This window comes from Chiloscyllium plagiosum, chromosome 12, assembly GCF_004010195.1.
Source record: "Chiloscyllium plagiosum isolate BGI_BamShark_2017 chromosome 12, ASM401019v2, whole genome shotgun sequence".
In the NCBI taxonomy this organism is placed as follows: Eukaryota; Metazoa; Chordata; class Chondrichthyes; order Orectolobiformes; family Hemiscylliidae; genus Chiloscyllium; species Chiloscyllium plagiosum.
In genome coordinates this window covers 30083741-30109787 of record NC_057721.1, presented here as the reverse complement: position 1 = coordinate 30109787, position 26047 = coordinate 30083741, and the positions used below count along the sequence as shown (strand labels likewise).

Here is a 26047-nt window from a genome sequence, read left to right as displayed (position 1 = left end):
AGAGAGTTAATTGGAATTTCATATGCTCTGTTTTAAGTAGTCCTGCCGATACTCAATGTGCACCAAGGAGTTAGGTTCAAATTTCAAACCTTGGATTGGCATTTCTTGTCAATTGTCCTGATGAGTGCAAGATGAAAAGCTTCATCAAAATGTATCTTTTTCAGAAATGCAACAGTCTGCCATTTCTGTATGCAGGATCAATGATGCTAGAGAGCAAGTATAAACAATGTACCCAAACATCACAGATATTCTGCACAGTAGACACTACTGGACCAGCAATTGCAGGTATACCAGGATGTCAGACTTTGTAGGAGTCACAGTCTATTGAGGCAGCACAACATCAGGGACACAGCACAAAGTGCAGCACCTCACTATTCAAGGAACACTTACAGAATTGAATATAAGAGAAGAATGGAACACTCTTTTCTTCTGTATTAGTGGATCTTCAATCTCAAGACTCTCCCTTAGAGAGAAATAGGATGTGAAATATAAATTAGTTCTGGATACATGAATTCCTGAAGAAGGGCCTGTGCCCGAAACGTCGAATCTCCTGTTCCCTGGATGCTGCCTGACCTGCTGTGCTGTTCCAGCAATAAAGTTTCAACTTTGATCTCCAGCATCTGCAGACCTCACTTTCTCCCCACATGTTGAGAATACCATCTCATAAGATGATGAAATCTTTCGGGGCTCCTATTGTCAAGTGAAAGGTGGGTAAATATATCCTAACTTTGACCAGTTTGTAGTAACCCTTTTTAACTCAGGCACATTACGTGGTGACATTGACAAAGAGGACAAGAGTCAGGGGAGGTCCAACGCAATTTTATTAACACATCAAGGAAAAATAAAATTTATCAGAATATACTATTGTGCTTTAATTAAACTCTGTCGAACTCTATCAGTCTCTTCATAGGACTCTTCAGTAAACAGTTTTAAGTCTCTAAATAAACAATTGTAAATCTACACTGGCTATCTCCTTATGACATGCCCTTCTGAGGTTTCCCCACACCCTATCCACAGATCCCTTCCACTGCATTTGAACAGTTTGTCTGAAAGATGATACCCATTCAATAAGGCTGGAACAGGCTGTTCCTCACTCTTTGAGAGTTGACTGATATTTCAGGATCTGCAGTCATCAATTTAGGTTTCCCATCTCTCATCTAGGGCTGGTTCTTTGGGTCATCTCACTGAGGTGATCTTCCTGGGTCTGCTCAATCTGAAGGTGCTCGCCACGAGGTAAAAGGAGCTGGAGATACTGTGTAGCTCAGCTGCCAGTTTAAGGTGGTCTCCGGAGACATTACTGAAGATGGTGGAAAAGCAGAGCATGCTGGGTCTCTAGGTTGCCCCGTTAAAATTCCATTTTATATCATTTTCGAAGTTTCTATGGTCTGTGTCCAATACCAGTGGGGTGGGGGCACGAAGGTGACTACTTTCTATATTTGGAGGTCTCAGAATATGTCTTTGAACCTTCAACTGACTAGTGCTGCCCTTGTCACACTGTGCCTCTAGCTTCTCACTGAGCAGAGTGCCACCAAGTCTGCATACCATTCTTCTTCCAAAGCAGGTTCACTGGAGGTGTGAACAATGGCTCATTCTGAAACAAGGTGGCTATTAGCACCTGGCCAGGCATTTCCAAGCCTGTCTGGTTTCAATGGGAAGTTCATCATCCAATACCTGACTCTGATATTTATAATTTGCAGAGTCTGGCTAGGTTTAAACTTAGATAAATACTTGAAACGTGGAAGCTATGTTCATGGAAAGTATCAATATTTCTGTAACAATCCTGGAAGTCACCTGACTATTGTACCTCTGTTCAGCTTTCAAACGTGAATGAAGAACTGGAAGAGAAATAAACGAAGCAGGATGAACTACAAGTTCTTTATCATCAATCCAAAGAAAAGGTTGCTGGATTGAGGAAGGTCTGGAGCAACTTACATGAGACAGATCAGGTTCCACAGGAGCAGCAAGAGAACCATTAATTTAAATTTAAAGCAGCACTGGAGAATTGACAGAAGTGCTAAAACTGGTGGAGATACATAGCACACGTAATAGGGAGCTGTCAAACATTACAGACCATACTCCCAGAAATAAGTGCCAGCAATGATGCTCTCGTGAAGAAACTCATACAAGATGTAATAGGATCCAAATCCTCCACAGGAAGTGGAGATGTCCAGGCTTTAATGGCAGAAAAACAAGTTGGAGATGATGGATGGTTATTAGAGCAAGGTGTAAAGGAGAAAATATACTAACAGAAGGCTAAAATGTTCATAATATTAGAAGAATTCAGGTTGTAAAATCAAAAGTATAGTATCAAACTTAACTGGTTCGAAAGGAACAGAACAATTAATATCAAGAACATTTAACTACTCAAAATAGTTTGAGGAATGAGATCAATCATTGACTAATTTGGGACATAACTTGACTTTAGAGTGTCAAGTTAAATAAGTTTTCAACAACAACTGCGACCCATGAAAGACAAAATAAAATGACAACATAGACAGGACTTATCAGCAAATTAAATAAACTTTTCAGAGGCCCACTTGTTATTTTAAATGCTTTAACTTTATTTTGGAGAGGAGCAGGATGTCACAAAGAACTTGTTGATAAGAGAGTTCACCTTTAAGGACGCCATGTGCTGTGTGTACACAAGTGCGAACTGAGGGCCCCAGCTGTTGGATACACTGAAGGTCTGAGTATAGAATACACTGGCGGCTTCAGATTTTGTAGCCACCATGGGATTTGGCTATCGATACTGAAGGATCCATCTGTAGGATACATGGAGGATCTATGTAAAGGAGAGATTGACAGCCTGAGTATAGCATATACTGATGGCTCCAGTTTTTGTAAACACTGAGTGATCCAGCTATTGGATACATTGTAGGATTGCACAAAAATTCCCATTATCTAAAATGCTGGCCAAGACCCTGGACTTCTCTAATATCTAAAATACTGTCAAAATCCTGAGCTCAGATTGCAACAAATACACACAGAGCCAGAATGATATCTGTCTGGGGCTAATTTTCAACCTGGAATTCCAAATTACACCTCCGCTCCAAGAAAACAATCAACCAAAGCTAACACTTTAGAACAAAACTAAGTTTTGCATCTTGGGCTACCCAACTCAGACAGTATGGAGGCTCAGAGATACTGGGCATTCAACTTCAATCAAAATACATTCACAAACACTCTGAAATATCAGAAAGCCAACTGGCCTCAAAGGGAACACCAGAAACACAAGGACAACACAGACTTGAGTTAAAAATCACATGACACCTGGTTATAGTCCAACTGATTTTGGAAGTACTAGCTTTTGGAGCACTGCTCCTTCCTCAGAGTAAAAGATCATTTGCTATAAATTCTGTGCCCTATTATCCTGTTCCAAGTTACCTGATGAAGGAGCAGCGCTCCAAAAGCTAATACTTCCAACTAAATCTGTTGGGCTATAACCTGGCGTTGTGTGATTTTTAACTTTGTCCTACCCAGTCCGACACTGGCATCTCCCACATCAACACAGATTTGAGAGGAGATAACAGGGACCACAGTCTGTATAATTGCCAACCCTAATCTTAGCTGGAGGAGAGTCTTTTCAACAACAAGCTTCCACAGAGAACAGCATCCCCACAGGCTTCCAGCCCCAACTAGCAGCTTTGGAACCAAGAACCACAGAGGTCAAACAGAGAAGCTGAATTGGGAAGACAGACCAAGGGCATCATCGTGACAAAGGACATCCAAGAGGGGGGAATCCAACCAAGCACTCTCCAAGCAAGAGATTCCAGACATAGACTTATTCCAAACTGAGAGAACCAACAGCGAGAGCCTGAGCAAACTGGCACTTTAAAAACTGTGTTTTCCCCAGTGGTGAGCTGAAACTCCCAAAACCCCAAAGTTTCTGGCCTAGCTAGCAAGGAGGGGAAGGCAGGTGATAACAGTGCAGGGACCCCAAAGGTGGGAAGCCTGATTAAAGTTGCTGTGATTAAAACTGCTGTTTAGGTTCTAACTGTGTTTAATCTGTGTGTAATTTAATCGTGTATTTAATTACTGTCCTCTGCATACTTGATTGTGTCAATTTCCCTGTTGAATGCATTTACCTATACTTTTTGTGTCCCACTTACTTTTTGTATTGTAAATAAACAGAGATTATTTTACCTGAAACACTTATCTACTGCCTTCCTCATTTCACATTCCCTAAACAAGTCCAAAGTCTAGAACCAGGGATTTAGGGTGATTTGAACTACTTAAAATCAGCAAATTACTGCATGCAAAACCAAAACCCTACAATACTGAATGTCCAAGTATAGGGCACACTGACTGTGCCTGATTTTGTCAACACTGAGTGATCCAGCTATTGGAAAAACTGAGGGCTTTGGGTTTTGTAAATACTTCAGTATCCAAATGTTGGATTCTGTGAGCTCTCTAATATTGGTCACACTGTAGACTGATGGTATTTTGGAAACGCAGAGAACCCTGAGCGTCGGATACACTGCGGGTTCTGAACATTGAATACATTGAGAACCACAGGTATTGGATACTGTGAGCATTCTGGGTATTGGATAATGTCCTCAGAGCCATCGGAGTATTGGACCCAGTATTAGAGACTTTGAGAAGACTTGGGTATTAGAGATGGTGAGACTTCAGGATTTTAGATACAATGAGGCATCTGGACTTAAGAGATCATGAGATTTTGAGATATTGGAGACAGTCAAAGATATTGGGGACAGTGAGATTTGTAGGTATTAGAGACAGCGATGCTTTAAAGCAGTGGAGACATTAAGCCTCAGGATATTGTAGATAGTGAGCCTTTGGGTATCAGAGCCAGTGAACTCTCAGGCTGTTGGTGAAAGTGAGCCTCTGGGTGTTAGAAACAGTGAGGGCTTCAGATCCTGGCAATGGTATTCACTCTGGATATTGGAGACAATGAAGACCCAGGGTTACAAACATGGCAATTGAATGCATTTGCTGAAAAGATTGCAATATCTTGACAGACTTACTATGTAACATAAGCAACTAGTTTCACATAAAGTAAAACAAAAACAACAAATAAATTGTATAACTTAATCTGATTTTACCTCCAGCAGCTGTGGCAATCCTCACATTATCCCTTATAACATAAGTGAAATAATTCCACAGAGACCAATATCTTGTCCCCAGCCACCCTTTATTTACACAGAGAGTTCTTGACATTAATCCAGCTCCCTCAGAGCCAGCTCTCAGAGTGAACAGGATAACTGACTCTCCTGTTTCTTTATTTCTTCTTTTTTCCCACACAACTGCCTAATTATGGTAATGTTTATTTTTTCCCCAGCAACCATGTTGTGTGTGTGCACACAGTGAAAGACACAAGGTGCACAAATCTTCATTCAATTTTCACCACCAGGAAGAAAGGAAACACCTGAGTGGCCAGTGACAAGCAGTGCCCTTCACATCAAAGGGCAATGCTGTGTGATCAAACAGTGAAGGGGAGGGCAGGGATTAAATCAAAATAGAGTTGGAGGGGGAAATAATGCACTTCACTCCCTGCAGACTCTCCTGTTTCTTTTTTTTATGGGAGTAGGAGCAGACAATTCAGACCAACTCAATCATAAAAACAGTATAGCTGGCTTGTAACCTAACTCTGTTCATTCACCTTGACTCCATATCCCAAATATTCTTGGTTACCCAAAATCTAGTGATCTAAGATTTAGGCTGACTAATTGAGCTAGCTCCTACAATTTTTCCCAAGAGTGTGTTTGACACTTCTATGACTGTGTTTGCTTGAAGAGGTGTTTACTGAAATACTGCCACAGAGGCTCGTATTGCATCACCAAGTCATCATGTATTTACACCTGGTAAGTCTTTGATACTAGTCCTGCTCCTTCAGAGCTAGCTCTCAGAGTGAGCAGAACTTCTGACACTCCTGTTTACTTTTGTTTCCCCACACTGCCGCCTAACTGCCATAGTGCTTATTCTTTCTCCAGCACCCAAGTTGTGTGTGTGCAGGTGTGAGACACAGTGAGAGACACGAGGTGCACGAATCTTTATTCAATTTCCACCACCAGGAAGATAGGAAAACAGTGAAGGGGAGGGCAGGGATTAAATCAAAATAGAGTTGGAGGGGGAAATAATATACTCCATTCCCTGCAGACTCTCCTGTTTCTTTTTGAAAATTATTTATTTAACCCCCACACTACTGCATAACTGCGGTAGTGCTTATTTTTTCCCCAGACCCATGGTATGTGTGTGCAGGTGTGAGACACAGTGAGAGACACAAAGTACACAAATTTTTATTCAATTTCCACCACCAGGAAGATAGGAAAACATCCGGGTGGCCAGTGACAAGCACTGCCCTTCACATCAAAGGGCAATGCTGTGTGATCAAATGGTGAAGGGGAGGGGAAGGACTAAATCAAAATAGAGTTGGAGGGGGAAATAATGCATTCCACTCCCTGTAGACTCTCCTGTTTCTGTCAACCATGGTTCCTTGATTGGACCAGATTAACAGCCCCAATTAGGAAACTCATGTTCTATAATTTCTATCTGGCTAATTTCATTCCAATCACTGCAACAAGAGACAGCATATTGTGGTATCAAAGAATCTAATCTATTTATTGTATACAAACACCACATTCACAAACACAAAGATGTCCAAGCGATCATTAAACTAATAATTACACAGGGCAACATTTTTCTTGTCGCATGTCATACTTCAAATTCTGATGGAATATACAGTCTTTATATCTTTAGGTCACATGAAATGGTTCACTGATGATGCCTTGAGCATCGTTTTGAAGGAATACTGATATTATGACAATGAGAAATTGTACGTCAGTGCTTGTTTTTGTGTATCAAAAATGTTTTGGCAGTGTTATGAGATCTTGGTCATTTTATAATATGGGAGGGTCTCTCAGAATCAAGATATCTTTATGCTAGAGTTCTCTTAATGGTGCTTCATTTTCAGCTGTTAGAGATAGTAAAGTTAATTGACTATCTGTGCTAATCTTTTTGTATGTGTTCTGACTATGTTCGGAGGGGCGAACTGATTCCTCTCCCTGGCTCATTACACTACACGCCACCACAAAGTTTAGGGTGGCAATATCATCAATTATAGCTCTAGAACTGCATTTTACTTTGTATCAGGAATAAATCAGCCAGATTCCATAAACTAGTAGATAAAGAATAGTTCATTGCTTACTCAAGCAAAAATGCAAAGATTATTAACAAAATGTTTAAAATGTGCAAATATGTAAACAATGGCCCTGCTTGAAAGATCACATATCTAAAAAATAAAACTCTGCAGAGTGTTATCTTAAAAGTACTTTGGTCAAGTAACAATTAAATTTTTTAAAAAAATTCAGATTGCCCCAAAAGTTAGTCTAAAGTGAGGACTGCAGATGCTGGAGATCAGAGTCTAGATTAGAGTGGTCTGGAAAAGCACAGCAGGTCAGGCAGCATCCGAGGAGCAGGAAAATAGACGTTTTGGCAGGAGCCCTTCATCAGGAATGCGGCTGAACACCTCTGGGGTGGAATGATAAATGGGAGGAGGGTGGAGCTGGGTAGAAGGTAGCTAAGAGTGCAATAGGTGGATGGAGGTGGAGATAACAGTGTTAGGTCGGAGAGGAGGGTGGAGCAGATAGTTGGGAAGGAAGATTGGCAGGTAGGACAGGTCATGAGGATGGTGTTGAGCTGGAAGATTTGAACTGAGGTAAGGTGGGGGAAGGGGAAATGAAGAAACTGGTGAAGTCCACATTGATGCCCTGGAGTTGAAGTGTTCCAGGGCAGAAGATGAGGTGTTCTTCCTACAGGCATCAGGTGGTGAGGGAGTGGCTATGAAGGAGGCCTAGGAACTGCAGGTCATTGGCAGAGTGGGAGGGAGAGTTGAAATGTTTGGCCATGGGGTTGTGTGGTGTCCTGGAGATGTTCCCTAAAGCTCTCTGCGAGAGGGCATCCAATCACCCCAATGTAGAGGAGACCACATCGAGAGCAACGGATACAATAAATGACATTGGTGGAAGTGCAGGTGAATCTTTGATGGATACGGAAGGCTCCTTTGGGGCCTTGGATGGAAGTGAGGGGGGAGGTGTGGGCACAGGTTTTGCTCTTGCCCCACCAAACACCTCGACCTACCTCGATACTGTCCTATCACCCTTGTCCAGGAATGCCCCCCACATACGTTCGAGACACCACCCATTCCCTCCACTTCCTCCAAGACTTCTGTTTCCCCGGCCCCCAACACCTCATCTTCACCATGGACATCCAGTCCCTCTACACCTCATCCGCCATGACCAGGGGCTCCAAGCCCAACGTCTCCACCAGTACCCTTCCTCCGACACACTCATTCATTTGGCTGAAGTGGCCCTCACCCTTGACAATTTCTCCTTCGAATCTCCCACTTCCTCCAGATGAAAGGGGTAGCCATGGGCACCCGCATAGGCCCCAGCTATGCCTGTCTCTTTGTTGGCTACGTAGAACAGTGCATCTTGCGTAGTTACACCAGCACCACTCCCCTCAACCACCCTTCCTCCACTACATTGATGACTGCATCAGCGCTACCTCGTGCTCCCTAGAAGAGGTTGAGCAATTCATCAACTTTATTAATACTTTCCACCCCGACCTTAAATTCACAAGGACCATCTCTGACACCTCCCTCCCATTCCTGGACATCTCCATCTTCAGCAACGACGACCGACTCAACACTTACATTTTGTACAAACCCACCGACTCCCACAGTTACTTGGATTACACCTCTTCCCACCCGACCTCCTGCAAAAAGGTTATCCCGTATTCCCGAATCCTCCACCTCTGCTGTATCTGCTCCCAGGAGGACCAGTTCCACCACAGAACACACCAGATGGCCTCCTTCTTTCAAGACCGTAATTTCTCCTCCCCCTTGGTTGAAGATGCCCTCCAATGTATCTCATCCACGTCCCGCACCACCATCCTCAAACCTCACCCCTCCAACCATAACAAGGACAGAACCTCCCCGGTCCCCACCTTCCATCCCACCAACCTTCGCATAAACCACGTTATCCACCGACATTTCCACCACCTATAAACAGATGTCACCACCATATTTCCCTCCCCACCCCTATCCCCTTTCCGCAAAGACAATCCCTCCATAACTATCTGGTCAGGTTCACTCCCCTCCTACCGCAGGAATTGCAAAACCTGTGCCCACACCTCCCCCCCTCACCTCTATCCAAGGTTCCAAAGGAGCCTTCCACATCCAGAGTTTCACCTGCACTTCCACCAATATCATTTATTGTATCCGTTGCTCCCGATGCGGTCTGCTCTACATTGGGGAGACTGGACACCTTCTCGCAGAGCGCTTTAGGGAACATCTCCGGGACACCCGCACCAATCAACCACACTGCCCTGTGGCCTAACATTTTAACTCCCCTCCCATTCTGCCAATGATATGCAGGTTCTGGGCCTCCTCCATAGCCACTCTCTCACCACCCGACGCCTGGATGAAGAACATCTCATCTTCCACCTCAGAACACTTCAACCCCCGGGCATTAATGTGGACTTCACCAGTTTCCTCATTTCCCCTCCCTCCCACTTTACTCCCGTCCCAACCTGCTAGCTCAGCACCACCTCATGACCTGTCCTACCTGCCAATCTTCCTTCCCACCTATCCGCTCCAACCTCCTCTCCGACCTATCACCTTTATCCCCACCTACTGCACTCTTAACTACCTTCTCCCTAGTCCCACCCACTCCCATTTATCTCTCCACCCCAGAGGCTCCCAGCCTCATTCCTGATGAAGGGCTCTTGCCCAAAATGTCGATTTTCCTGCTCCTCGGTTGCTGCCTGACCTGCTGTGCTTTTCCAGCACCACTCTAATCTTGACCAAATGCTTGTCTGCACAAACTGTTGATGCTGAGCTGTTTTCCCGTATCAGCTATGACTGGTTGATTTCTCTTTTCTGGAGACAGCAGCTTAGACTCTGGCTTCCACTTTGAGCCCTGCCCTTGGTGTGATCAGGTCTTCCAGTGGGTTTTGACTCAAATGGTACTGAAAAAGGTTTCAGAGAAAGAGGGAGAAGGCAAACATCCCCATGACTAGGTCTGGCTGACTGTCTGCATTCAAAACCAGTAGTGCTCCACACTCTAACTGGGTCATGTCAATTCTTTCTGAAAGTCTTGTAGACTCGGTAACTCCAATATAGTTGCTTGTATTTTATTCAAATGCAAGCTTTTGCTACTGTAGCCAATGTCCTTTGCTTGAAAATATTATTTAAAAAAAATAAGTTATACATATATGCATGTTCAGTTGATGATATAATTTACTAATTCAGATGACATATTTTCATAACATAAAAAAAAAGTTGCTTTTCAAGAATGGAGGTTGTAACTTGTACCTTTGCACAACAGCAGGTCAGGAAGAGGTAAATTTGATGTTGTCAGCTAAATACCCATGATTAGCAGGGAGGACTCCAGCATCTCTCACTGTACTTTGCACTACAACCTCAGCACTCACCCATCTACACTCACTGACATTCAGGGCTCATAACTAAATGCAGGTACTTATACTGTTAGGCTGCAAGTATCTAATGGATTATTTAAGGTTTGATCAAAATGAATGCAAGAAGACATATGTGGTTCAATACATAGCTAATTTATTAATTTAATCAACTTAATAAATATACAAGCTAATGACTGAATCTATTCGCTTAAACTAATTAATAGATATACAAATTAATGAGTCTCACTGTCTAGCACTTGGAGCTCAATCTCAAATTCCATGGCAGTGTTCTCTCAAACACCAATCTGATGGTGAAGGTGCACAGTCCCAGTCTCACAAACCCAGTATGATAAAAGTCCAATGAGTGGGATAAAGAACTGGTATTCATAATATTCTGGTTACATGATGTATCACCATTTCATAACACTTTCAGTACTTTTCCAGACATTCCGCTGCACAGAAGTTGAAAACATCTCTATCAATTTCTTAAGCCCAATGCTACAATACTTCACATCAATTCCACACTTACCAATGATGTCAGGCTTACAATCACCTCGCATAACTTCTGTATTCCAGCTGTTGAGCTAACGCAGGCACACTTCCACACACATAAGATCAATATTTTATGTTCTCTCTTGGAGAACAAGATGGCACACAAAGGAAAAAGCAGAGCAGAACCTCTTCTGAGCAAGGCCACGTGCATCTCCTCAGCAGGTTTTCAGCTGGAACTATCTGCAACAAAGATTGTATCTCGGAAAGTCACTGAGAACCTTGAGGTTAATAGTTTATTATTGACCTTCTCAACTCTGAGCACAGCCTCAGACTGCTACCTGATATGATGTGCAAGTTGCTGATGCTGTGACTACAGATCTTATACTTCGCACTCAATCTTCCTTCCCTCAAACTAACCTTTGCCTTTGAATTTCTCATTTCAGATATTCAAGAACTTCCAACTGCCCAGTCTTAACAGCCAAAGGGGAAAGGGAAAAACTGTACTACTGACAAAGAGGCCCCTTCATTTGATCTGACAGTTCCCAGCTTAGATAATTGCAAAGCAGGTATGTAGGAGGCTAAAATAGAGTTGAGAGCAGCGTGTGGTGTGTCAGCAGCCAAGCCAAGTTTGAAGACGAACACAGAACACAATCTAAAAATATTCCTAAGTTACTAGAGCAGAGTCCATCTTTCAGCTCAATCCTCTATCTTTGCAAAGAAGGTTACAAAATCATTCAATGCAGAAGTGTGGCGCAAATCTGTTACCCAAACATAAAGACATCAGGATAACACCATTTCACTTATGCACGAAATACCTGCATATGTGCGTTTCTCAGGTGAGAGTCCAGTGTGGGTAATGGGCTCAGAACTGCACCTAATACACAGACAAAATTCAATTCATAAAAGAACAAACAAAAATCCAATCAACAAAAGCAACCAACATTTCACTGAAAAAACATTCTAGCCACATAGGAGGAACTTGAACATTGAGGCGCATGTGACAATACAGGTTAGCTTGTTTGCGTGCATTTGCCCTTGGGGTGGGGAGGGGGGGGGATTGCAACAATATTGTCAGTTGCATTCAAGCCTAATACTGTTTGACAAATTTCCTGGGTTACTTGAAAATGACCATTGAAATAAAAGACTAAATACTCTAGTAATTCCTTTGACAAATGCTGACTACCTGTCAGATCAGATGTATCTGTCTCCATTCTGTATTTTGGGTAAATATATATGGATAAATCCAGGCACAGTACATTACCAGAATGACAAAAAGTTGAGCATATAGGAAAAGGTATCCAATTAAAATATATTTGTGTATTGAAACCTAATTATTGTCTAATTTCTGTTGAGTGTTCTTGAAAATGTCTTAAAGTCTATTGGAACATAGAACATAGAACATAGAAGAATACAGCGCAGTACAGGCCCTTTGGCCCTCGATGTTGCGCCGATCCAAGCCCACCATCACAACCACCCTATTACTGTCACTCATCTCCTGAATCACCTCCTGAATCACCTCCTGAATCTCCTGAATCACCTGAAGTTTGTATGCAACAAAAAATGGATAAAAATCTGATCATTTTCTGTTCTCCAGATCCAGTAACATCTGCATACTGATGTATACTGACAACAGCAAACAGAATATTTGCAATTCGGGTTTTGATTAATTTTCTAGTGCAATTTGAAACCAAGGTGACTTTTTGGTAATGGATAGTTTTATGCAATTCTGTTTTGATTCTGTGTTTCCAATTTTGATTCTCAGGTTATGTAAAAAGGTTATATTTCACTGAAAATGTTAATCTTTTTTTTTAACCACAGATCCTGCCAGGCCTGCTAAGTGTTTGCTGCACTTTCTGTTTTTATTTTCGGACTTCAAGCGTCTGCAGTATTTTGCCTTTATTTTATGCAGCTGAATTGGTCATAGCAACAAGTTGGCTTCATAGTGATTGTGAAAACTGTACTTTATATTCTGCAGATTAAACGAATCACTTTAGATGAGGATTTAAACAGATGCATTTTTACTACTACTGGCTTGGACTTTTAATTTACATAAATTCATTTGCACAGCATTTAATTTAGTTACCACAGCAGGCAAACCTCTATCATTTAAGCACTAAAATAAGGAGGGACTGCACTCACTGATTGTTAATCTTAAAATAACATCTGATTCCTTGTCATTTACATTAAATTATACAAATTTCTAGAACACGCTTTTGTCTGCATCATTCATACTGCAGGAATATAGCCTTTGTGCTCAATTCATCAATGCAAACTGGCAAAACAAGAGAAATTGATGTATGAGATAACAATGTTTCCTGACATATCTCAGCTTAATAGTAGGAGGACCACAAGCTGTTTGAATATCTTTTTGGAGGTTACAGTATTTTGACTTTAAGTTTCATTTCAAGTCTTTTAAAAATGCAAATAAAATAACCTGACAGGTGGTCTGGTATTTGTTTGAGTGCTCTTTTCACTAAATGAAAATTTGCATTCATCACCATTTTTTTCTGAGAATTCCACTTGGCAGATTTTCTTCTAAGGAACCTCTAGAATGGAAGAAATATATGTTTTAAATTGAAATTTTAATTGCCAGCCATTGGAGACGAAAAGCAATAAAATAGAACTGGTAATTGGGGACAGTAGGAATTCTGAATGTTGTGACTATTGCTAGCAAATGCAACAGCTAAACAGAGAATAGCGAGAGAGATGACACAAAGGCAGCTATTGGAACCATATTTCAAAGGCTTTTGCCCTAACTTACAATTAAAGATCATTGTTAAAGAGGATTCTCCACCAAAACAGAAAGCTCCAGCAGCTTTACAGTTTGGAAATCAAGATTCCTGCATTCTTCCACGAGAATAAAGAGTCAATGTGTGAATTGTGAGGTAACTGCTGCTAAAGCAAAGGGAAGTTACTGGGTGGGTCCACAGCTTAAAGATGCCTTCCAGCAGGTCATCGAATTAGCTGCTGGGAAGGTTTTACTGTAACATCCCCAGTAACCACCTTCCTGACCAAGCACACGTGGATGGAGCTTACAGAGGAAGTTAGCAGCCATCACACCTCCTGCCAAACTCTGGGACTGATATTATAATTAGCTCAATTGCCTCATTAGCTCCGCCAAGGTGATTTCTCTGAAAGTTCCTCTTTGGGGCTAACATATGATGACATAGTTCAGTGTGCTATTTCGGGAGGGAGTTAGCAAAGCAGTGACGTCAGTGAATCCTTTCAGGTGGATGATGAATATAAGTTTCAAAGGGTCCTTTGCCATTGCTGAATCCCTCACAGATTTGGCAAGTGAATGAATGAGGAAGTATTTGGGAACTGCCACCATGGGCAAAAAGTACTGCAATCTGCATAGATATTGTGTTAGGCTGTGTGAGAATGCAAACAGTGATTGATCTTTCTTTGCAGAAAAATTGAGCCTATAAACAACAAGGGATGACCAAACATGTTTATGTTCTGATCTCAACAGAGTGAGGGCTCCTGGAAGTGTCTCATTCACAATGTGACTCCACAGCAGCTGATGTTGAGATTGAAGTATTAGCCTCTGAGAGAAAGTGAACAGTACAAGGATACACAAGTGCGTCATCTGGCTGACACATGATGCATCCAACTCCATCTGTCCATATCAGGAATGGTTCAAATGAAAAGACATATCATTTTTAAATCCAAAGGATTGGCATATTTTCCTGCAGATCTTGGTATTCCCGAAGGACGTTTAATGACAGAGACTGAGGCCCATCTTGCTATCTCTGAGGAGACCAACTTATCCTCAGGGGGAATGTGATTGCACCATTTCACCAGTGTATGTTCTCCCACTTTGGTGGATGTCAAGCTGAGGCATCTGAACATTTGCAAACTGAAGGAGGCCAGGTCTGTGCTGCTCCCTAGGATGCTACCTAGTTTCTATAGGTGGGAATATGGAACCTGACAGATGTACACTGGGAAGTGAGGGGGTACCTGGCAGTGCTGTGAAAGGTTATGCAGCCAAATGAATAGACCATACAGAATATTAAACAGGTGTTGAATTTCACCACATGTCCATAGTTCCTTTCCCTGAAAGATTGGTGTTGTTGTTGGAAAGATAGATCCAGAGATGCACACTAACCTACATCCCATTGTCTTTGTCTGGAGAGTCACCTGTTTCTCTGTGCAAGATGACATTTCTTCTCATTCAGCTTGGTATGCTGCTTGCATCTAAATTGATGGATGCAGGCTAATCAGCCATTGTAATCCCCATACCTGTTTACTGCCTTAACAAATGTTTGATCTTTTCTGGATCTCAAAGAAAAATGCAAACAATTCTCTCTTATCAATTTGCATTTTCTTGATGCTTGCATCATTCAATAACTTAATATTGTATTGATATGTATATTACATAGCTTATATACATGTACACACTTTCTCACATTTGCGTAGCTTTATAATTTACATATGAACACACAGCATGTATACATCATTTATACAAAAATTTCCTTTACGTTCTGTCTATGTATATATTGCCTAAATATTACCCTAATGTGTGAATATGAATAAAGTACTGGTTTGTTAAATTCTCTGGAGAATCAATTGTAATTACAGGAGACAGATCTGTAAACTCAACTTTTGTGGAATTTGGCATTAGCATTCTCTTCACAGGACTGGATGCCATTACTGTGACAGTTAATGAATTGTATTTTTCAATTAAAAATCTCTGTTAATATTAATGACAGATGCAGCAGGAGTTAAAGGGTAGAATTCAATCTGTTGAGCAAAATGATATCACAGGTGAACAATACGTCTGTAATTTTCTCAAAAAGATAAATATGTCTAACCCACATAAACAAATGAAAATTATCAAACTAGAAGGAACAATTTATGTCACGATTTTAATATTGACTAACAAGTAATTGAGGTCACTATAACCGACAAGAATCTGATGGAACAGATTGGTGGAGTAGCAGAAAGCACAGGGGACTGTCAAAGTATACAGGAGAATATAGGTAGACTGGAGAGTTGGGCAGAGAAGTGGCAGATTGAGTTCAATCCAGACAAAATGTGAGGTGATGCATTTTGGGAAGTCTAATTCTAGAGCAAATTATACAGTAAAAGGAAGAGCCTTGGTAAAAGTTGATGAGCAGAGAGATCTCGGAGTTCAGATCCATTGTACCCTGAAGGTTGCTGCACAAGTGGATAGAGTGGTCAAGAAGGCATATGGTATGCTTGCAGGCAAAAGTAAGGACTCCAAATGCTGGAAACCAGAGTTTAGATCAGAGTGGTGCTGGAAAAGCACAGCAGGTCAGGCAGCATCCGAGGAGCAGGAAAATTGACATTTCAGGCAAAAGCCCTTCATCAGGAATAGAGGCAGGAAGCCTGCTGTGCTTTTCCAGCACCACTCTGATCTAAACATATGGCATGCTAGCCTTCATCAGATGGGGCATTGAGTATAAAAGCTGGCAGGTCGTGTTAAAATTGTACATGACATTGGTTCGGCCGCATTTAGAATATAGTGTACAAATCTGACTGTCACATTACCAAAAAGATGTGGACACTTTGGAGAGGGTGCAGAGAAGGTTTACGAGGATGTTGCCTTGAGTAGGTTAGGTTTGTTTTCATTAGAAAAAAGGAGATTGAGAGGGGACCTGATTGAAGTCTACAAAATCATGAAGGGTATAGACCGGGTAGATAGAGGTAAGCTTTTTCCCAGGGTGAAGGATTCAATAACGAGAGGTCACACTTTCAAGGTGAGAGGTGAAAAGTTTAAGGGGGATACACACGGCAAGTACTTTACACAGAGGGTGGTAGGTGCCTGGAATGTGTTGCCAGCAGAGGTGATAGAGGTGGCACGGTAGATTCATTTAAGATGCGTCTGGACAGATGCATGAGTAGGTGGGGAGCAGAGGGATACAAATGCTTCGGAATTGGGCGACAGGTTTAAGACAGTGAACTTGGTGAGCTCAGGCTTGGAGGGTCAAAGGGCCTGTTCCTGGGCTGTAAATTTTCTTTATTCTTTTTCTTTGGTTAACAGCCAAAAAAACCCATTTAACTGAGCATTCCCACTTAGCCTTCTGAAGAGCTCATTTTCACCAGCTCTTTTACAAAAATCCAAACCAGAGATGGAGCTGTGGTGTATACTTACTTTGCTGAACCTGGCCTACGTGAGACTCAGTGTCAGTCTGGAGATTAAAGAAGATGGAGAATTGGAACAGATGAGGCATCTTTAGGATGGTAACTTTTAACTGGTGGAGTGCCACAGGGATCAGTGCTAGGTCCATTATTAATTGCAATGTACATTAATGACTTAAATGACAGAAGTGAATGTAGTATCACCAAGTTTACAGATGACACAAGAACAGATGGGAAGGCAAGTGGTGAGGATGGCACAAATAGCCTATAGGGGAATGCAGGCAAGTTAAGTTAGTGGGCAAGGTTTTGGCAGTTGGTATATAATGTGGAAAAATGAAAGGCTATGCACTTTGACAAGAAGAAAAGAAGTTTTGAATAATGTTCAAATGGGGAAAGACTCCAGAAAGCTATGACACAGAGGGGAACCCTCATGTATAAATCACAAAATGGCAGCATGCAAGCTCATCAGAAATAAAGAAGACAAATAGAGTGTTGGTCTATTTAAAAGGGAATGGAATATAAAAATAACTAAAACTATAGCTTGCTGAAACAATAGAAGGCATTCGGACCACACTTAGTGGAGAGTGAACAGTTTGGGCCTGAAATCTAAAGAAAGATATACTGGCATTTGACACAGTCGTGAGAAGGCTTATTCCAAACATGTAGGGATTTTCTTATGAGGAGAAATGGAGTAAATTAGGGATTAGAAGAATGAGAGGAGACCTATTTGAAATATGTAAAATTATTTTGTGGTTTCACAAGGTCAATGCAGGGTGATTGTTTCACTTTGTGGGAGAGTTTAAGAGCAGAAGGCATAATCTCAGAGTAAGGGATCATCAGAAATGACGAGTTACCATAGAATCCTTATAGTGCAGGAAACATGTCATTGGGACCAATGAGTCCACACCGACTCTCCAAAGAGTAACTCGTCCAGATTCATTCCCCTATTACTCTACATTTAGCCCTGATTAATGCCCCTAACATACACATCCCTAAATACTATGGACAATTTGTCATGGCCAATTCACCTAACCTTTGGATTGTGGGAGGAAACCAGGTCACCCAGAGGAAACACACACAGTCACAGGGAAAATGTGCAAACTCCACACAGATAGTCACCTGAGGCTGGGATCGACCCAGGCCACTGGAGCTGTGAGGCAGCAGTGCTAACCACTGAACCATCGTGCCACTCGATTATCTGATCAGGCATGATCTTGTTGAATAATGAATTAGACTTGATAGGTCAAATGACCTACTTCTACTCCTATATCTTCTGTTCCTATGGTAAGGACCATCAGCAAAATCAAACCTTTCCTTGGATTATAATCCATGGATCGTCAGGCCTATTCTACTTCATGGATGTTAAATTGGTTGGCTTTCTTGTATCAGAAATTTCAAAGGACTTTTGTAAACTTATATTGCAGCTAGTTTCCTCTATTGTACACTACCACTAATTCTGAAATAAGAGGTTAACTGTATGTTTAGTCTAATAGTAGCTACTGAATATATGAGTAAAGAACTACATTATGGTGATGTCAAATGTAAGGTAGAACTAGAATGGGTGCGTAGACCCAGAAATAACTAATCCTATCCTCACTCATAAGTAGTCTTGTACTTATTAAACCTGCTAATATTCAGTTGTCTGTACAGAGATCTGCTCTTATTGCATGTTGGCAGAAGTTCACAGACTCAGCACATCCAAATAGCAATTCAGAACACAGTGGAGGACAGAAGGACACCCTGGAAGGCCTGCAGTTCCAGCAGTCAGACAGAGACACATTCCTCAGAGGAAAGAGCCACAGCAGAAGGAGAAGCTCCAAAGTCAGTAAGACAGGGTGAGTATGCAGGAAAGGCCCAGAGTGGAACAGTGTATCAGGATCAATTGGTTGGACAAGGAAGTTGTAAGAAAAGATGCTTCAGGGCAACAAGCTCTTGACACAGTCCGCAGTGCATAAAAGGCAAAAACTTTAAATAGGCCCTGGGGTAAGTTACAGAAACAGGTGAAAGTGAGGACTGCAGATGCTGGAGATTAGAGTCAAGAGTGTGGTGCTGGAAAAGCACAGCAGGTAAAGCAGCATCTGAGGATCAGGAAAATTGATATTTCAGGCAAAATCTCTTCATCAGGTTTTACCTTCCATTTGACAAGAAAATGAGACAGGAAACTCAATTACTAAAAAATGAAATCGGTACTGTTGTGAGAAATGGCTTTGTTCAAAATTAGAGCTCAGATTTTCCTGTAGGTTAAGGAAAACCCACCACAGTGTTTGCACTTTCTCCAATGAATATTTGTGTGATTTTCCCCAGGTTTTGGATATTTCACATTAGGATTGGGTTTAAAGAGCATATTTTAAACTGCAATGGGGAATTTGAGGAGGACAGTTGCAGAAGCAGGCCAGTTAGAAAACTCATGCCCATTCTTAAAACTCAATAGTCCACCTGCCAACACCATTTAACAGCTTCTTGTATCTCACCCTTCACTACCCCAAGCCCCCACAGATCATTCTTGAAACCTATTTTAAGGGCTTTTTTGAGGGCTTCCAAATCACACACCAGCATGCAAGAAATGCAAATTTCCTGTGTTTGTGACAAGGCAACCCTGAAATCAGTATTGGTGCATGTAGGCTTTGAATTCAAGGCCATCCCAGTCAACAAAATGTCACACAAAAATGGTGTGTGGTTGTGAAGGTAGAGCAAAAGTGCTGTTCCAGCAAAACAATCAGAAGTGTTTTATAATCCACAGCGTACCTCTACTGGGAGGCAAATTGTGGCCCACAGAATTTAAGTGGGTGGACATTAGAAATATCAAAAGAAAGCAGTCACTAGTGGGAGTTGTTTATGAGCTTGGAGTGGGAGTTACCTTATGAGCAGCTACACTTAGGACAAGGTATAAATTAAGAAATAATCTGGGTTTTTGGGAAACATATTGTATTAACTGTTCCCTTGAGATTGGAAAAATCAAATTGACTAAGATAGCCTGACGACGAGTTAACAGAATGTATTCTGCATATTTCCTTAGATTCAAACACTCTGCAACCAACAAGGGAACAGATTATTTTAGATCTGGTTCTTTGTGATGAAACAGGAAAAAAAACTATGATTTCATTTTAAAGGCTTCTCTATGCAAAAGTGATCATAATATAACTGATTTCATACTAGTTTGAAGATAAGAGGCTTGGCCCTGAAGCTAGTGACTTATACACAAGTATGGACAGATATAAATGATGAAAGCATTGACACTATGGAATGTGGAATTGCATTAATAGGTCAGGTAATAGATAAGCAGTCACAGACATTTAAGGAGATGGTTCATAACTCTCAAAAAATATAGATATTTCATTGTGCATTATTACTATGAGAAACAATTACCATCCATAGTCAACAAAAAAACTTAAGGATGGCATTAAATTGAAAGAAAAGGCAGATAATTATGAGAAAATCAGCAGTAAGTCAGAAGATTGGAACATTTCAGAAATCAACAAAGGACAATTGAAAATGAGAGATATTGGAATATGGAATAAACTTCCAAAAAAATTAAAACGGACAGTAAGAGCTTCTATAAATATAAAGAAAGGAAGAAAATACCTAAAGCAAACATTCATCCATTATAATGGGAAACATGAACTAGCAGAGATGTTTGAATAAGTATTTGGATTTGGTTTTACTGTAGTGGACACAAAAAAAATCTCAAGTAAAGGAGAAAATTAACCAGCAAAAAGGAGGCAATTAAAACAATTATTATTATTCAAGATAAAGTACCAGGAAAATAATGAGTCTAAAGGCTGACAAACCCCTGAACCCGATGGCCTGCTTCCTGGGCTCTTAAAATAAGTGGCTGTTGAGATAATTAATGCAAGCTTTATAATCTTGCAAAATTCCATAGATTCAGGAAAGATCATAATGAATTTGAAAACCACAAGTATGTCCTTCCATTCAACAAAACGAGGAAACAGAGTTTGTGTAAAGATTTATAGCTCGGGTGCTGGTTGCTGTGATTGTGGGTATGTTCACTGAGCTGGGAAGTTGATATGTAGACATTTTGTCCACTGTCTAAATTATATCTTCAGTGCTTTGTAGCCTCCTGTGAAGTGCTGTTGCACTGTGTCTGGAATTTATTTGGCTCCGTTCCTGCTGCTCCCGGTTACCGATTCCGGTTGTTTGTTGCAGTGGCCGGTATAGTGGGTCCAGGACTATGTGCTTATTGATGGAGTCTGTGGATGAGTGCCATGCTTCTAGAAATTCTCTGGCTGTCCTCTGTTTAGCTTGTCCTATTATCGTTGAGTTGACCCAGTCGAATTCGTGGTACTTTTCACCTGTGTGTATGGCTACTAGGGACAGCTGATCATGGCATTTAGTGGCTAGTTGGTGTTTGTGGATGTGGATTGCTAGTTGTCTGCCTATTTGCCCCTTATATAGTGATTTGTACAGGCTTTGCATAGAATCCTGTAAATTACATTTGTCTTGCACTTGATGGATGTAGGGTCTTTTGTCCTGGTGAGTTGTTGTCTGAGGGTGCTGTCGGTTTATGGGCTGTCATGAATCCAGTGGTCGGAGAAGTCTGGCTGTCAGTTCCAGCTGTTTTTTATATAAGGTGGCATGGCTGGTGAGTTAGGTCATGGCATGTCCTTGTCATGTTGTTTGTCTGTTAGGCATCTGTGGATAAAGTTGCGGGGATATCTGTTCTTGGCGAATACTCTGTAGAGGCGTTCTTCTTCTTCTTCCCTTTGTGGATTGGGAGTGCTGCAGTGTATTGTAGCCCTTTTGAACAGGGTCCTAACCCAGATTCTCTTGTGTGTGTTTGGACGGTTGCTATTGTAGTTCAGGACCTGGTCAGTGTGTGTGGCTTTCCTGTACACTTTTGTTGTGCATTCCCCATTCTGTGTTCTTTCTACCATCACATCCAGAAATGGGAGTTGATTGTTGGTTTTCTCCTCTCATAAATGTGATCCCTGTGAGCTTAGTATGGATAAGCAGGTGAGTGTTGTTGATTTCTGTTCCCTTAATGTTAACAAAAGGCTCATCCATATATCTGATGGAGAGTTTGGTTTGGATTTTTGGGAGGGCTGTTTGTTCCAAACTTTGCATCATTGTTTCTGCTATGAGCCCAGAGATGCATGAACCCATAGGTGTCCCATTAATCTGTTCATATATTTGATTGTGAGTGTGAAGTGTGTTGTCAAGCACAGGTCTAATAGTTTGAGCATGCAGTCCTTGTTGATAGGTTCCCCATCGTGTTGTCTGTTCTGCCTGTCCAGGAGGTTGGTTATTGTCTCCATGGCTAGAGTTTTGTCAATTGAAGTGAACAGTGCCGTTACATCAAATGAGACCATTGCTTCGTCCTTGTCTATGTTTATGTTCTTGATGTTGTCTAGGAAATCTTGTGAATTCGCACTCAGCCACGATCTCCGTCAACCAGCACAGTGCTCTAGACCCAATATAATAGTCACTACAATGGACAACTGGAAGCAGCAGAAACAGTACACTGAAAACTGTCAAGCAGTAAATCTTATATTAAAAATTGAGATAATCTTAGAAGTCATTATTAAAGAACTAGTAGCAGGAGAATTAGAAAATGTTTACAGATTTAAACAGGGCCAAGCTAATGTTTGTGAAAGGGAAATCAAGTTTGACAAATGTATATGCGTTTTTTGTAGATTAGCAATCAAGGTGAATAATGAAATAGATGTAATCTACTCAAATTTCAAAAATGTAATTGATAAGCTGTTAAGTTAAAGGTAAGAAAAGAGTTAAGAGCTCATGATTTTAGGAGTAACATATGACCATGGATAGAGGATTGACTAACAAGAAATAGTCAGCATAAACAAATAATTTTCAGGTTGCCAAACTATAACTGGTCGAGAGTGTGGTGCTGGGAAAGTACAACAGGTCAGGCAGCATCCGAGAAGCAGGAGAATCAACATTTCAGGCAAAAGCCCCTCAATGGAAAGAGGCTCATCTGCAGTCCTCACTTTCTCCAAACTATAACTACTGGATGATAGTGTTCAGTGCTAGGGTCGAACTCTTTATAATCTATATCAATGATCAAAATCTTACAGGATCTGAGTGACATACCTATCATGTAACATGTTGAGGTGTGTTCTAGAGTCAGACAAGATGTCTGTGAAGGCTGATATTGACATGGGAGTAACTCATGCTATTCTTTGTGCTCTTCATATGAGGCATAGCAAGTTTCTCAATTGGCAGCTGTAACGTACTAAATAAAGGGGATTACTGCTTGTGAAATGCCTTGTTAACATCCAAACTCACCTCATTAATACTCAGCTTCCTACCTTTGCTCTGATGGGCCTCCACATTTCCAATGATCGATACACAACCTAGGGCGCAATCAATAGGCACCAGCCCGAAACACCCCTCATCCACAGGCATTAGCATCCAACACAACCTTCATGACACCTCTCCAATATATGGGCAATCTGCTCTGGAAATACAGATTTACATTGCAGGGCTCACCAGTAAATAGTGTTGAAAGACTCCTGCACACATGGATAGTCACCCAACTCACAGACAGAACCTGGCTGCATTTCAGGGTTGTTTCTTGGTACTTGCTCACATAGTCCCTACCTGTATGCTGGCACCAGCAATACTTTACCTTGCCATGCTGTGCCAATTAGAGCAGTCACACAAAACCAGGCAGCTTTCTTTACTTGTCAATATTCCTTAGTTAAGGGACTGTACATCTTACTGTACAGCTATGTGCTACATCAATCTCACATCTATGCCACATGTAGAATACTGTACCAGAAATGTAAACTCTATAGAAGCAACTAGACCTGTTGAGTTTCTCCAGCACTCTATTTTTGATTCAACCATCATGGTTGCTTCAATTAATTTAATGTAGCTAATGGAAAAATAGTTTTGTAAATGTTCCCTGTTTTTGAAGGCCTTTGCTGGTGAGATACTCCTGCTGGTGAGACACTCCTGCCACCTTTGCACCAATGAGGCACACTTGTAAACAATGGAGGCCAGCATCTTTAGTTTTTTCCAGTTATTTCTTCTAAAATATGAAGTGCATCAGAGTCATTGGATCCAATTTCTGCAAAGGTCTTGTATATATTGACACTGTAGTAAAGCAAGCTTGATTGCTGATAATAGAAAATGATTTTCTGCTTTCCTTTATCTGTTGCAGATTTGGGTCTGCTTTAGCTATCCCCTTGGATTCAATACTTCTGACCTCTATAAATTATCTGTCCTTGACAATCACAAGTTTATTGTTACTGTTGAATATATAATACAGAATGACATAAGGTTGTATATAATAATTCCTTGTTATGAATTAATTAAATATCATAATCCTGCGTTTATGTCTGCGTACATTCCTCTAATCTTCTGAGAAAGGTTTATTCCAACTTCACACTCTTTTCATGAAGTACAGATTGAAGTAGGGAAAGGACTCAGACTGGTTAACACAACCATGGCATGAACATCCCTGAACTGTAACCATCATTTTTAAGGGTATGTATAACCTGTGCAGCAGGAGGGTTTTGTAGAGGGGTTTGTAGATTCCCACAACAATAAGTGTCAGGCGTACATTTCCAATCCACCTCCATTCATTGAGACTCTCTCAACTGAAATGGAAATGTTCTGATAGAAGACAGGAAAGTTATCAATGAGCCAAAGTCTTGGTATCTCCAGCTGGATGATGAAATTGAAAAATTAAGAAGTTACTTTCAATTTAAGAAAAGGAAAATCTGCAATACCAGCTATAGGTTATCTTTTTCCTAGTTGGTATTATTGCTGAAACAAATTGTTTGTCTATTAATCTTTAGATAGATATAATTCCACAAAACCCACCACAGGTCTAAACACCTCATCAACCAGTATGATGACAGCCTCAAGCCTAAAATACTTCTATTACTCAGGTGGCATATGAAGATATGACAACAATCCTGGTTCGAGCTGTTGAGATGTTTAATATTCAGGAGAAATTTAACTAATGCAAACATTACATTTAAATCATATCCAGATTATTCCATCTTAAAGTGATCAAACATCACAAAACATGACATTTGTCAATGGAGACTATTAAAGTTATCATGAACTTACAGAAATATTTTGTTTTTAAGGTGAGTTGATTATCAGTAAAGAATAATGTAATTGAAAAAGTGCAGATATTCTTTAAGATTAAGGCTTCTCCCATGATGGGACTGATATGATTTGAATAATTATTATGCTGGCCATAAAAATAATTGAATTTGATGATTAAAAGTCCCCAGTTTTCTTGTGTGTTTCTGTGATATTTGCTGTGGTCAGGGAAATGCTACAATTTGCAATGAAGAAAGAAGAATGAACATTTGGAAAAGTTGGGGTTATCGGTATTTTTAAATCACTGATGTATACTGATGTGAATTTTTGGGCCTGTCTGGTGTGAAAGCTTACAAAGAAGCACTAGTGTATATTCAGAGTTTGGGATACTTTAAGAATCCAGCAAGACAGAGTCATAGAGTCATAGAGACGTACAGCATGGAAACAGACCCTTCGGTCCAACCAGTCCATGCTGACCAGATATTGCTCACCAATCTAGCCCCACCTGCCAGCACCCAGCCCCTATCCCTCCAAATCCTTCCTATTCATATACCCATCCAAATGCCTCTCAAATGTTCCATACACATACCATCCTCTGTGTGAAAAAGTTGCCCCTTAGGTCTCTTTTATAATCTATCCCCTCTCACCCTAAACCTATGCCTCTCAAATGTTGCAATTGTACTGGTCTCCACATCCTCTGGCAGCTCATTCCATATCCGTACCACCCTCTGTGTGAAAAAGTAGCCCCTTGGGTCTCATATCTTTCCCCTTTCACCTAAACCTCTGCCCTCTAGTTCTGGACTCCCTGGTGCCAGGGAAAAGACTTTGTCTATTTACCCTATCCATGCCCCTCATAATTTTGTAAACCTCTTTAAGGTCACCCCTCAGCCTCCAACACTCCAGGGAAAACAGCCCCAGCCTGTTCAGCCTCTCCCTATAGCTCAGATCCTCCAAACCTGGCAACATCCTTGTA

General features: G+C 41.0%; 1 long non-coding RNA gene across 1 annotated transcript in view; it reads right to left on the bottom strand.

Moving 5' to 3' along the window:
- Window positions 1-813: 813 nt before the first annotated feature.
- The window catches only part of LOC122555551, a 44525-nt gene continuing 19291 nt past the window's right edge, over window positions 814-26047 (bottom strand). Inside the window, exon 3 of the long non-coding RNA XR_006313297.1 lies at window positions 814-1835. This is a non-coding gene — a long non-coding RNA (uncharacterized LOC122555551). The remainder of the gene's footprint in view (window positions 1836-26047) is intronic.